The sequence below is a fragment of the Phoenix dactylifera genome, chromosome 1 (assembly GCF_009389715.1).
Source record: "Phoenix dactylifera cultivar Barhee BC4 chromosome 1, palm_55x_up_171113_PBpolish2nd_filt_p, whole genome shotgun sequence".
NCBI lineage: Eukaryota > Viridiplantae > Streptophyta > Magnoliopsida > Arecales > Arecaceae > Phoenix > Phoenix dactylifera.
This window is the reverse complement of record NC_052392.1, coordinates 12,129,607-12,144,032: the sequence shown is the minus strand read 5'-3', so window position 1 is coordinate 12,144,032 and position 14,426 is coordinate 12,129,607. Positions and strand designations below refer to the sequence as shown.

The following is a 14,426-nucleotide window of genomic DNA, read 5'->3' as shown; positions in this document are numbered from 1 at the left end:
AAATAGTATGGGTCTAGTCAAACCTCAAAAGAGCAAAAGGATCCCTGTTTTAATCCAAATTGGCTCGAATCTCAAATGAAAGCCGGACACCACTAGGTCAGGGTTGGGTCAGGTCAAGCTATTTTGGCCTAGTCCGGGTTCCAAATTGGTATAATACTATTCATAAGTCTCTCTTTTAGTTTCAGCCAGGTTTAATTATTTGCGACCGTAACAGATTCAGCTGTATTGAAGTTGAGACAAAGTCAAGTTCACATTTAACCTTACCTCTTGCCTAACAAATTTTATTGATATTTATGTTATCTTCGTTATGATATTCATAAGGAGCGTTTCTCATCAGATGAGATCAAATTATGTGAGTTGGAGTTGTGGCATAAAGCTACTGCGCTTGTCACATTTAACCTTATCTCTTTCCCAACAAATATTATTGACATTTTTGTTATCTCCATTATGATCTTGATGAGGAGTATTCGTCATCAGATGGTGACTTTGCCAGACCCAAGCATCATCCAATCCCCTTATCTTTGCGTGGCCCTGCGATTTGCCTATGAGAAAGGGAAAGGCCAGATATTATGAAGTCGTGGACGTAGATGCCGGTGACACCTCCCTATCGTACGTCATGGACTCTCTCATATTTAATACTCAGATGGGGACTGAATAAACCATGGTTTTTGTCGCCTCCAGTAGCAATGAAATTTCGTACCTTAAGCTAGGATTAGTCACCTCAGGGACCGCGTCTGGTTGGGTGGATGGCGTCAAGACCAAGATATCCAAAGTCGAATCTACCGGATAACATCATCTTTTGAGTTAAAGAAAATGAGCAACTATAGAGTCTGAACAAATATTTAGTTTCAGTCCCATTCTGGATCGATTATTTACCGAAAAATTTTGAATATTTATATAAAATTAAAAAATTTTAAAAAATATCTTTCAGCTAGTTTTTTTGTGTGAAGTCCTGGATTACTACAAATAGTATCAGAACGAACTCGGCTCATAGCTTATGTGGATTAGAGGACACTACAGCATGAATTTATGGATGCTGACCACGGGCCGATCATGATGCTTGTGATTAGATTTGAATGGATTTGAACTCTTAGCCTGAGAAGAACGTCAGGGCTTGAATAGAGAGTGTATATAAGGATCCGTGCAGACGTAAAAAAATATCTTCCGACTAGACATTCTGGATCATTACATGGAGAGCAGCCTACCCTAAGCTAGGAACACCCTTGCAATCCATTTCCTTCCGACAAACACAAAAGATAGCCACCGTAAGCATGTCAACAGCTAGAGGGAGATCTATAGTTATATAATTCAGTCTCCATCTTGACCAAACTCTAGAGAAACACTCCGGTGTGGAAGGAAACACCGATTAGAGAGCAGAAGACAACCCATATTGCCCTGATGAAAGAGTAATTGATGAATATTATGATCCACTACTTCCACAGGATCATCACAGAACACACATGCACCTAAATTGCATTACAGCTTCCTGTTTAAATTGTCACAAGCATTCAACTTGTTCTGAAGACTCAAACCATAGAAAGCATCCCACAATTATGAAGCAAACTGGCATTTGATCCCTCAAAGGGAACTATAGAGAGAAGCAGCTGAGAGAGTGCCTATTTCTCTTCCTTCCGGACAAGCTTACAGCAACATTAGACAACTTGTGGCTTGTTAACATCGATGACAGAGTGTTGATGAGCTCCTCTAGAGGCTTGCTACTTAGATCAGCAGGTAACTTGAGGGGCCATCTCCAAGTTCTCTTGTTGTTTGTAGAAATCAGCCAGGCCTTCTAGGAAAGGAGCTGTAAGGCCACTTCCCACGTTATACTGCAACCTATTCCGAAGTGGTAGGAGAACAACTTCTTTTAGGCTTTCTATTTTGCAGATAGCCTGATTTTTCTATGATAGGTCTAATAAATTTGTTACCTCCATGGACATTGCTCATTTCTAGAGAACTTCGAACCCATTTGGCTAGAAGAGAGAAGTTCGTCAATAGCAGGCCCACCTTCTTCCTTCTCTATGCACACTATATTACAGTTTGCCGAACAAGAGATTCCATGCACCAGGGCCATGCCTATACTTGTCTATCCTTCCAAGGACCAAATCAGGTAAATTGAACGAAGTATTAGGGAAAGTATAAGGTGACCTCCAAATGATAGGTAACTACATTTCCAGGATGCTAACATTTCTCTATCCGAAGTATTAATGGCATCCATTCTGATTTAGAGAGCTATCCAATTTTGAGAGACAACCCCCTAGGTAATTAAGAGGGAGAGAGGTAGCTTTGCAATTAAGCCAAGTACCAAAACCATCTGTCTTTGAGTTTTTACTGGCCTCTTCTGATAATTGATAGAGAAGCCAGTAATCAGCTCATAAAAATAGAGAATAAATTATAAAATACAGATGTTTTTCTTACTAGCTTTTGCAACAGATCAAGAAATAAATTTGAACAGGCCTTGGGCTCTAGGAGGAGATTCTTTATGGGGGCAAGATCTGAACAAAGGTTGGCATAATAGGATTATTCTATGATTCTCCTTGGGCCTATTTGGACAATACAGCAGAAATGGATTGGATTCCCTATTGGATATCTTGCTAGATACATAGATTCAGCAAGCCATTTGGATAGCTATATCAACCTAACACCACTCCAACCTCAATCCTATGGGAGAAAAAGATCTTCATGGGAGAGAGAATAGCAAGAGAGAGATAATAAACTTGGGTTTGCTTTTCAATTTTTTTCGAAGAATCCAAGTGAATTGTTCACCTAAATTATCAATACATATACTGAAAAAGCGTATGTACATTTGTTGAAGCATGTGCTAAATGTACCAAAATTAATAATTTAATATCATTAATATAGGTTTCTCATATAACTATTAGATGACAGAGGTCAATAACTTGAATAACATTAGTTGATAAGTTTTTATTATCCTTTCAAATGTCATGAGACTCTTTTCCAATTAACACTTGTCAAAATAATTAATAGTTTCATATAGAATTTGTCCAATCTTCACTACATCTCTCCTATAAATTTGTAGATCATCAGCCCATGAATTTTGCAAATCCAATTATTTTCAAAAGTTTTAAAAAAATCTGAATATCTATTGAATAAAATATATGATATAAACAATATAATATATGTTGACATAGTGTAACTAATGATAAAATGAAATAAAAATAAAACAGGCTAAGTAAACTCGTTCCCAGTTAAAAGACCCATATTAAAAAAGGAAAATTTGTTAAAATTGCATATCCTCCATAATCTATACCTGTTTTCCTTACCATAAATTCTAGTTCCAATTCTAATTCAAAAATCTGACCAATTCCAATTCCAAAATCCAATTCCATAATCTATACCTATTTTTCTTCCATTGCATGCTCAAGTAAAATTAGATATTTAAGATTTAAATTTCTATGAGCATTTAATTTGTAATATTGCGAGCAGCTATTTATGTGTACGATATTCCTGCTAGTGGTATCATGACTAAGTATACATTTTGAGCTTTGCAAGCTCTAATCTTACACTTTTATGGCCATCTTTTGTTATGTCTGCTAGTTGCATGGTCCTTGGAGTGGTGTTTTGCTATGTAAAGTCTACAGTTCTTTTACTAGAAAAAAAGAAAAAGTTATTTAGGGCCATACATTTATAGATAATTTATGTATTATAAGGTCAATTTGAATACTAAATTCCTTGAGTAGAGAATAATTTTTTGGATTATAAAGATTTCCACATCGTTATGCATATATGCAATACATTCAGGAGAAAAGTTGTATTGCACAGGTCAGGTATGTTTAGTTTCATGGAAAATGCACACAAACCATAAGGCATCTTTCCTTGTGGTGCTAAATTAGTGGTGGACATGGATTAAACAAATTTCCATCCAATGCCTTGTCATTATAGACTATGTCTATGAATGCACTCTTGTTCTTTCTTTTTTGATGTGCTCTAATTTCTACTTTTATGTTCTTTTTAATCCTCCTGTATGTATGTATGCATGCACGCATGCATGTATTTTTTTTCTTTCTTTCTTGATATGTTCTAGTTTCTATTTTTACATTTTAATTATTAATCTTCCTTTGTACTTTTGTTTCTTTTTTGATATCTTGGTTCAGTTTGTAGAACCTATTGACCTTACTATCTCCAACTCCTAAGAATCATATAGAATATCTAGTCAAGTTTTTGAGAGAAAAAGGAATGAGGCCAAAGGCTCATTCAATTTGTTGAGATAAAACAAGTGCGCGTAAACAAGTTAAATTTTTCATTACTGTGACTTCTTTGATCATCATAGCCACACTTCTTATTTTTAAATTCCAATTCTTCTCTGGATACTGCAGCCTCTAACTTTATGTTCTGGCCACTTAAGGGCCTGTTTGGTCTTGCTTTTGTTTTCCAATTTTGTTTTCAGAAACCCAAGAATAAAAATGAACAACATGTATAATGAAACAGATTTCTATTTTGAAAGTGTTTGTAAAGTCTATAAAGATTTTGGAAGCAAAGATTTATTATTATCGAAAAGAAGAATGAAAAAACAGAACAGCAGAAGTTTTGTACAAATGCTATCTTCAATAACGATGTTTCACTAATTTTGTAGAAACAAAAACACGAACATAATAACGATAGCAAACAGGCCCTTGGACATTTCTTGCTTTGTTTTTTCCCCATTTGGCAGATGGCAATGTTGTAAGGTATTCATTTTTGAGAACTATTCTACAGATAATTGCTTAGTAGGTTCTATTTGAACTGTTGTTTTTCCTGGTGATAATTGACCATGTTTCTTATGGCTCCATCATATGATTGGAAATAACAGTTAAAATAAACACTTGAAGCAAGAAATAAAAGAATAATACCGAAAAAAGTGCAAATTCAGTTTGAATTCCATATCTCTTTCTAGGGGTTACAACAATAGCTGGCGGGAAGTGGAATAGAGGGGGACATATAGATTGGTAGTGGCTGCTCTCTTCTGGCTGTAGACAGAGGAAACCAGGCAATCCGGGAGATCCAGCTACATTTTGATGATTGTGTATACCAGTATGGAACTGTTCTTCCTCTAGGTAGAACATTCCATTATTTATCCCTGCGCTTGCTTTGCTTCTTTTCTGAGGAGGATAATAACTTGACATGTAGACTTATGAGTCTTCTTTGACAAGATCACTTAACAAGTCTGAGATGCCATTGCAGGAATTGCAGTGCTTTTTGCTGCTGGTTGCTTTGGCTACATGCTTGCATTACTGCAGCGATGAGTGGGAGTGATGGTTTCTTCCAAACATGTGAGTTGCTAGTAACAGATGTCATGCAGTGAGAATGATTAAGTTAAATAGCTTCAACCACAAGGTTGTGCTATTAGTCATTAAAGCCATGACAGACCAATTCGATGACTTCATCTTTAGGTGTTAGCATGCTTCATCTCAAGCCTGGCCCATTATCTGATATCTCCTGCAAATGGCTGTAATTGAGGCAGTACCCTTGCAAAAGTATGCATGCTATTCTTGCCTTCTCTGATGGTTTTCAAAACTGGTAAATTAACTGCATTAACTGGATAAAGGTGCTCAGTTTGCAAGAATTCTTTTATTTCAAAAAATAGATTTCTTTCAAATTCTTTTGCTGGTATATTGGATCATTGCAATGTTTGATATTTCTTGAAAAGCTTAGTGCAATGAACGTATGCAATTATTATATTTGATACTCCTTAAAGCTTTCATTTTATTAAAATAATTTTGAAGACCATGATATAGGACCATGGTAAGAAATGGAAAGCTAGAAAGCCTATTCACGAGTTAATTTCTCCAGATGCTTTTCTGTTCTTGCTCTACAATCAACATTCAGTCTTATGAAATATTGCTTTCAGAAACCTTTTTAACTCCAAAAGCAAGCATGAGACCTAGTCCACATCGGCAGCCAAGGAGACCTTCAGTTAGACCACCACTAATCCCAACTGAGGATGAATCAGAGAAGCAAGAAGAAGGTGGTCTCTTCACCTCGATTGGGAAGCTTGTTGCAGGTGCTGGCTCATCTATAGCGCTAATCTTTGGAGGAATTTTCTCAGGTTATAGAGGAAAGTATCATCAGCACCAAAACCAATATCAGCAGCGGCAACAAAGCCAGGCAAACTCATGGCCGGTGCAAGAAAGCTTTCGAGTCCCAGAAGAAGAGCCACCACCAGTGGAGGCAAGGACGTCCATCCCACGTAAGACCTATGCTTTCATGACGAAGGACCCTGAGAAGCTCCACCAATTACGACAGGGAGGGGCTTATTTTGATAGCTGGGATGGGGAACTCCAGGAACAGAAGAGGCAGCAGCAGCAGTACCTGCATCACCACCGGCAGTACTCTGCAGTCCCAGACTTCATATGAGCAGAGCTGTGTGATGACAAATAAGGATGCCTTTGGAGCGGTTCAGGAGTCCGATGGTAAACACGGGGCAGTGGAATTCGGGGTGTGAATTATGAGAATCCATGTTCTGATCAATATGGCCTGTGTTTAAGGATCAAATATATGCATTACCGCAGGGAGTATTATATTTTCTTTACAAAACATTTACATGATGACCTTTCTCGTGTCATTCGTCTATAGAAATGCGGTGGTAGGCTGGAAGCTCTAGAATCTGTTCAACAAATGAATGGTTGAATGATGAATGAACGAGTGAAAGTTGAGAACTCTATTCTGCTTTTTGTTAGATGAACCACAATCCTCTATACGCCTTCGCTCTCATCACTGCATCACAGCCTTCTTAGTTAGGCTTCGGTTTAAGCTGGTGTGTAAGCAAATAAGCATCCCATCCAGGTACCAGCTTTACAGGGGTCCAGTTATTACATGGTCAAAAGGATAAAATGCAATGGATGTCGGAACCCTGCTTCCATTTTTGACGAGTCATATGAAACATGTTTCAAAGGATAATGGCACATGTGAATGCATTTAAAACTTAATCTAGAGTTGATTATTAGAAAAAATTTAATCTAGAACTGATATTTAGAATAGCATCTATTTTATGGACCAAGTGGCTCTAGCTACAGTAGTCATAGTGTGGGGTCACATGAAGGTTTAAAAGAGTTTCTTGAAACGTGGTGCAGGACATAATCTTAGTTGCATGTCTCCAGGCTCAGGAATGATTAAGGAGCAAACATGTTGGAAACCCAAACGTTCAGTTAATGTGGCTAGGAGCCATCAAAGCTAACAAGGTAAACAGCTCACCAATCAACTAATGAAAAGAGGAACGCTCAGGACAAAAAATATTGAATCTCACTAATACACTGCACTGCTAAAAATCCCAAAAATGAGACTAGCAATATTGTCTTCCATTGATGGGTGGTGAGGTAACCCGCCGAATTGATAGAGAATGGATCTAAAGGATGCGGGTCCACCTCTGAGTGGCTCTATAAAGAACTGAAAGTCTGTATATTTCATGATAGAGGAATAAGGTACATATAGAAGAGAGAGAGAAGAGAGTGGTTAACAGAATAACCAACTGGGATGATCGTATCCTAAGAGCTATACATAGATCTGTTGGCAGGTGCTGGAGTATCGGAGGGATGGATTAAGCGAAGGATTATTCACTGTTCCTGTTACGCCCCCGCAAGACGAGTGTACCATCAGCTACACCGATCTTGGAACTAAGCAGAAGAAACCGCCGGCGAGGAAGGGCCTTGGTGAGCAGGTCAGCAAGCTGATCAAGGGTACTGAGATGAGATACAGTGAGGACTCCCTTGGCGACGAGATCACGAACGAAGTGCAAATCAATGGCAATATGTTTCATGCGGGAATGCATAACAGGATTAAGACTAAGTTGCGTAGCACCAATGTTGTCACAGAAGATCGTTGGTGCAGCAGGGAGTTGAAGACCAAGTTCTGTGAAAAGAGAACGGATCCAGACGACTTCAGAGGATGTAGTAGCCAGAGCCCAGTATTCTGCTTCTATAGAAGAGCGGGCAACGGTCCGTTGCTTCCGTGTGCTCCAGGATATCGGACAATCACCAAGGAAGATGATATAAGCCGTTGTAGAAGTCCGATCATCCTAGTTCCCCGCCCAGTCGGCATCTGAGTATGCACGAAGAGAAAGGCTGGTGCCCTGACGAAAATGAATGCCATGATGAATGGTATGTTTAAGATATCGCAAGACTCGCTTCATTGCTGACCAGTGCTGCATGGTAGGTTTATGCATGAACTGAGCGAGCTTGTTAACAGCAAAGGAAATGTCCGGTCTGGTAAAGCCGAGATATTGAAGAGCTCCAACGATGCGGCGATAGGCAGTGTCGTCCACGGCACCAGAGCCATTATCCAAAGATAGGTGCTCTCTGGTACCAAGAGGAGTGGTGATAGCCTTTGCACCACTCATGTGAGAGCGATCCAGAAGCTCTCGAATATATTTGTGCAGGGAAAGAAACAGACCTTGAGCAGTGGAAAGTACCTCAACGCAAAGAAAGAAATACAATTGGCCTAAATCTTTCAGAGAGAAGCTAGTGCTTAGCTGGTGAACAACATGAGAGATCTCGGCTGGGTTACTCCAGTGATAATGATATCGTCCATGTATACAAGGATGTATATGATGATGGAGTCCTTCGCGATATATAAACAATAAGGAATCTGCCTTTGAATTGAAGATGCCAAGATGAAGTAGACACGAGCGGAGCTCCTGGTACCAGGCACGGGGAGCCTGTTTGAGACCATAGATTGATTTTTGCAACCTGCAGACATGAGATGGGAACGCAGAGTCAAGAAAACCAGGAGGTTGAGCCATATACACTTGCTCGGTGAGTGTCCCATGAAGAAAAGCATTGTTAACATCGAGTTGCCGTAGTTGCCAACCCTTCGAGACCGCAATAGCAAGTACTGTCCGGATGGTAACTGGTTTCACAACAGGGCTAAAGGTTTCGGTGTAGTCAATCCCCGGACGTTGATGAAAGCCCTTGGCAACGAGCCGGGCCTTATACCGAGCGAGTGAACCATCAGGGTGTCGTTTGACCCGAAACACCCATTTGCACCCAACAAGGTTGCTGGAAGCCGGACGAGGTACCAGATCCCAGGTTCCATGGCGAACGAGAGCAGTGAACTCATTGGACATGGCCTGTCGCCAGTGGGAATCTTTGAGCGCTTGTGTAACACAGGTGGGCTTAATGGGTGGAGGAAGAGGATGCTTGGTGACAAGATAAAGCTTCTTGGGTTTAAAGATATGATTGCGAGAACGGGTGATCATCGGATGTATACGTTGAGAAGAATGAGGTGGAGAAGGCGGAGCGGGAACTGAGGCAATAGTCGGGGAGGAGGCAGGTGCAGCCGGAGAAGATAGCAACTCGGGTTGTGCGAGAGAAGTACCTGGAGGAAAAGTGGTGAACGGCGATCCCACAAGAGTTGAGATGTCAGGTGAAGTTGCAACCACTATTGAAACCGGCAATACCCGAAAATCTGCTAAAGCATCCCGTGGAGAGACCGAGAAAGAGGAGCGAGTAGTGGCAAACGGATAAAGAGCCTCATCGAAGATAACATGCCAGGAAATGTATATTTTGGCGGAGTCCAAATCCATGCATTTGTAGGCATTTTGAGATGTAGTGTAGCCAAGAAACAGACAAGGACGAGACTTGGGATCAAGTTTACTGGATGTGTAGGGTTTGAGCCAAGGGTAACATTGACAACCAAAGATCCTGAGTTTTGCCGGATTGGGAGGTCGACCAAAGAGGACTTCAAATGGGCATTTGTTTGCGAGAAGCGGAGTAGGTAGTCGGTTGATGAGGTAAACAACGGTTTGAAAAGCATGAGACCAAAACGACGTTGGAAGAGAGGCTTGGTGGAGAAGAGTAAGCCCCGTTTCAACGATTTGACGATGACGGCGTTCACTCATTCCATTCTGTTGGGGAGTATGGGGTGCAGTGGTATACCAACTGATGCCATGAAGGAGAAGATAGGGTTGGAGTTTAAGAAATTCACCCCCATTATCAGAGTAGAGATTAGCAATAGAATTACCAAACTGTGTTTTTAGCATTGGTTTTAGTTTCTGAAAGATGGACAAAATATCAGATTTGTTAACGAGTGGGAAGAACCAGCAATACTTGCTATAGTGATCAACAATGATTACATAGTAGCGATAGCCATCAATGGAGCTGTGTTTTGTTGGACCCCAAACATCCGTGTAAAGATATTCCAATGGGCGAGTACTCGTCAAAGACGTTCGGTGAAAAGGAAGACGATGACTTTTATTATACTGACATGAAATACATAAGGAGTTCTCTTGGGAGGAAGACATAGTAGGTAAAGAAAAACGACTAAGGACTCTGGAAAGGTCTCTGAAGGAGGGATGGCCCAAGCATTGATGCCAAACGTCAGTGGTGGTTCGTTTGCATACCAGGGAGGTAGCAGAAGTAGTTTTCATGGATGACGGTAGTGGATACATTCCATCCTGACATCTACCTTGAAGAAGCATCGCCCCCGTTCTCCGATCCTTCACAAGAAAGTGAAATGGATGAAATTCCAAGAAGACATCATTGTCTTTAGTGAAGCTATGAACTGAAATCAGGTTTGTGTTAATTGACAGAACACAAAGAGTATTAGAGAGTTTGAAGGAGCGATGAGAGGAAGGAATGGACATAGAGTCGACATGAGTTACACGCAAACCTGAACCATCACCGATGACGACCTCGTCAGTGCCATCATATTCGGAGTGGATGGAAAGGTTGGCAAGATCAGAAGTGACGTTGTAGGACGCCGCCGAATCAACGAGCCATTTCTTGTAAGAAGAGGAGGATGATGGAGATGCACAGTTGGCAAATACGCTAGGCCGCTGCTTCAAACGACAAGTTTTAGCAGAATGACCTGGAATGTTGCAAAGTTGGCAAGTGAGAGAGGTCGTATTAGGACGACAATGAGGCCTGGACTTGCCAGAGTGTGGGCGAGAGGTCTTCTTGTTGGAATACTTGTAGTGGTTGGGCGCTCGGCATAGGGTGTAGTTCGCAGTGGCAACAAGAGTAGCCATGGACGTCTCGAGACGACGGAGATAGCTCTCATGGCCGAGCAACAGATCATGCAGTTCCTCAAAGGTGAAAGGAGTCTCACGAGCATGAATGGGAGCAGCAATATCCCGGTACTCTGGTCCGAGTCCGTTAAGGACATGGAGAGTGATGTCATCTGCCGAGAGAGGCGAATCAATGACGGCTAATTCATCAGCAATGATCTTCACAGTGTGCAGGAAGTCAGTGATAGATCGGGAACCACGTTGTATATGGCTGAGATCCTCTTTGAGTTGCATAACTCGAGTACGAGAACGATTGGCATAGAGCCAGGATAGTTTCAACCAAGCAGCATGAGACGTCTCCGACGTAGCAATCAGTGGGATGACGGCTTCGGAAACGGAAGCCAAGATTGCATGGAGCAGGAGCTTGTCCTGCCGAAACCAGAGAAGATACGCTGGAGAAGGAGACGTAGAGGCGGAGGAAGAGAAGTCTTCCTTCGGCGGACATGGGTTTGTGCCGTCAACGTAACCCGAGGTGAAGTTAGATGACGTAAGCTTCAATGGAAGCTGGGTTGCTGCATTGATCGAGATCAGTTGTGTGGTAATGGTGGTGGGGTTATTACTGATAGCGATCGTAGCGTTGGAGGAGTCGCTGGAGGCCATATAGAAGTGAAAAATGATCACTTTCTTCTCGTTTGAGGAAGAGGTGCTCTGATACCATAAAGAACTGGAAGTTTGTGTTAGCAATATATCAATTAAATAAACAATAAATCTATTAATTCAATTAATGGAAAATTTTAAAGGAAATAATATACATGCATATCATTCGGCATCCAAATAATTCTATTTTAATACAAAATAAATCTATTCTAGCACAAAATAAATCTATGCATTTAATAAGTATATATCATAGAATTTCAAATCCTACCAATCTACTAATATTAAATTAAAAATAAAGGTAGAAGAAAGTAGCCTGATTGAAAGCAGGTCGAAGCGCGTAGACGCTGTCCCAAAGAAGTATTTGCTCCCACGTACGGGTCACCCGGCAATCCTTCTCGGAGATACGACGACCCTACAACCTCTTCTTCGGCACGTCTCGGAAGAAGTCAAAACGAACCCGATCGGACTTGCAGATCCAGCAAAGAACGGAATGAAAAGAACTAAATAAACTTAATAAAAATGTAAAAACAGAATTTGGAAGTGGCTAAGAGGGAGAAGAATTTTTCCAGAATTTTTCTACTGTTTTTCTCAATTTTTTTTTTCGTGTTTCAAAAGAGATGAAATAGGGGGTATATATAGGGGTTTTACGCAGGGGCAAAAAGGTCTTTTTGGCGGACGCGTCCGCGCTCTTCACGCGAACGCTGGCGTGTTCCCATTTAAACCAAAAACGCCCGTTGGGCGTTTCCAATTCAAACGGTATTTCTCAAACGCGCACGCGGCCCGAGACCAGCCGCGTGCGCATTTAATTCCTTCTTTTGTTTCCGAAACCAAACGCGTAACGCCCGCTGGGCGTTACCTTTTTGTTTTCCCTCTCAAACGCGCACGCGGCCAAATTTCGGGCCGCGTGCGCATTTAAATTTTTCCTAACAATCCCCCACAAAAATTTAAATAATTTTAAAATCAAAATAAAATGCTGGATATCTTATATTATGTAATAGGTGTAGGTACCTTTCGGTTTGAACCTTCACTTAGTGACAATTGATTACATCTGTGGAGCCAAGGTGGTCTTAACCTTGAACCTCGGTCCATGGCTCAGATTAAATCAACAGCACACATAATATAGCCCGATCTGGGTTCTAAGCGGGTTGCGCTATTATGGCCATGCGCAGGTATCTATCATGTGCTTTTTAGGGAATCGCCCATTTTCCATAATCGCGGCCTCACGATTGCACATATAGGTGAGTCCTAATAAGGAAGCTAGCAAGGAAGCTCCTGCCTCTTGGGTCTCGGACTCATTAAGAGTTATACAAACGAACTCATCCTACCGCTTGCTTTTATGAGCACTAGCGCCATAGGGATGAGGAAAACATGAAATAGTGCTCCTCTTAGTCACACTCCGGTTTGTTTCTACCCATTGAACCTTTTAAGGTTGGGTTCCCACCGTGGTGATCTATCTTTATGGGCTAAGCCCCATCCCCCTCGACGACTCTAGAACTACTGTTCTAGACAAACCTTTTGTAAGCTGATCAGCCAAATTATTTTCTGATTTTACAAAATTCAAGGCAATAACATTATTTTTCAATTTATATCTCAATGATTTATGACGTACTTTTAAGTGCCTGTTCATTTTTACATTGGCATTTTCTTGGTTGCACTTATCTATTGCAGATTTACAGTCACAATGTAAGGAGACAGGTGGTAAAGGTGACTCATCTACAGGAAGGTCTATAAGTAGATCTCTGAGCCACTCAGCCTCAGTGCTAGTAGTGTCTAAAGCTATCAGTTCAGACTCCATGGTACTCCTAGATATTAAGGTTTGTTTGGTGGATTTCCAAGACACAGCAGCACCTCCTAGGAGAAAGACGTATCCTGTGGTGGATTTAACATCTAAGGTATCGCTGATCCAGTTGGCATCACTATAGCCTTCTAAAACAGCAGGAAACCCACTAAAGTGCAAACTATAGGACTTGGTACTCTTAAGATACCTAAGAATTCTCTCTAATGCTGTCCAATGATCTCTATTTGGATTAACAGTATATCTACTAAGTCTATTTACAGCATATGCTATGTCTGGCCTAGTGTAGTTTGTTAGGAATCCTAGTGAGCCTATGATTTGAGCATATAGGCTTTGAAGGATAGGAGTTCCTAAGTTCTTCTTAAGATGTGTAGAGGGATCAAAGGGAGTAGAGACAGGCTGACAATCCGAATAATTAAATTTATTGAGTATCTTGTCAACATAATGACTTTGGGATAACTTAATTCCATTTGCACTTCTAATTATTTTGGTATTTAAAATTAAGTCAGCTTGTCCCAAGTCTTTCATATCAAACTTATGACTTAAAAATTGTTTTACTTCATCAATTATCTGAAGATCTGTCCCAAAGATCAGTATATCATCTACATAAAGGCACAAGATCACAAATTTGTGTCCAACTCTCTTATGATATACACATTCGTCTGTGCTATTGATTTCAAATCCAAATGTCATTATGGTTTCATCAAATTTCAAGTGCCATTGCTTGGGTGCTTGTTTAAGACCATAAAGAGATCTGACTAGTCTGTAAACTTTATTTTCTTGGCCTGGGGTTTTAAATCCCTCTGGTTGGTCCATATAAATTTCTTCATTTAAGTCTCCATTTAGAAAAGCTGTCTTAACATCCATCTGATGAATCACTAATCTATGAATGGAGGCTAATGCTATAAGGACCCTGATAGTAGTTATCCTAGCTACAGGTGCATAAACATCAAAGAAATCTACCCCAGGTCTCTGAGTAAAGCCCTTGGCAACTAATCTAGCCTTAAATTTATCTACAGAGCCATCAGGCCTAAGTTT

The 14,426-nt window shown here is 40.7% G+C and overlaps 1 pseudogene; it reads left to right on the top strand.

Moving 5' to 3' along the window:
• The first annotated feature begins 2,069 nt into the window (after positions 1–2,069).
• Positions 2,070–6,439, top strand: LOC120104113 (annotated as a pseudogene).
• The last annotated feature ends 7,987 nt before the right edge of the window (positions 6,440–14,426 follow it).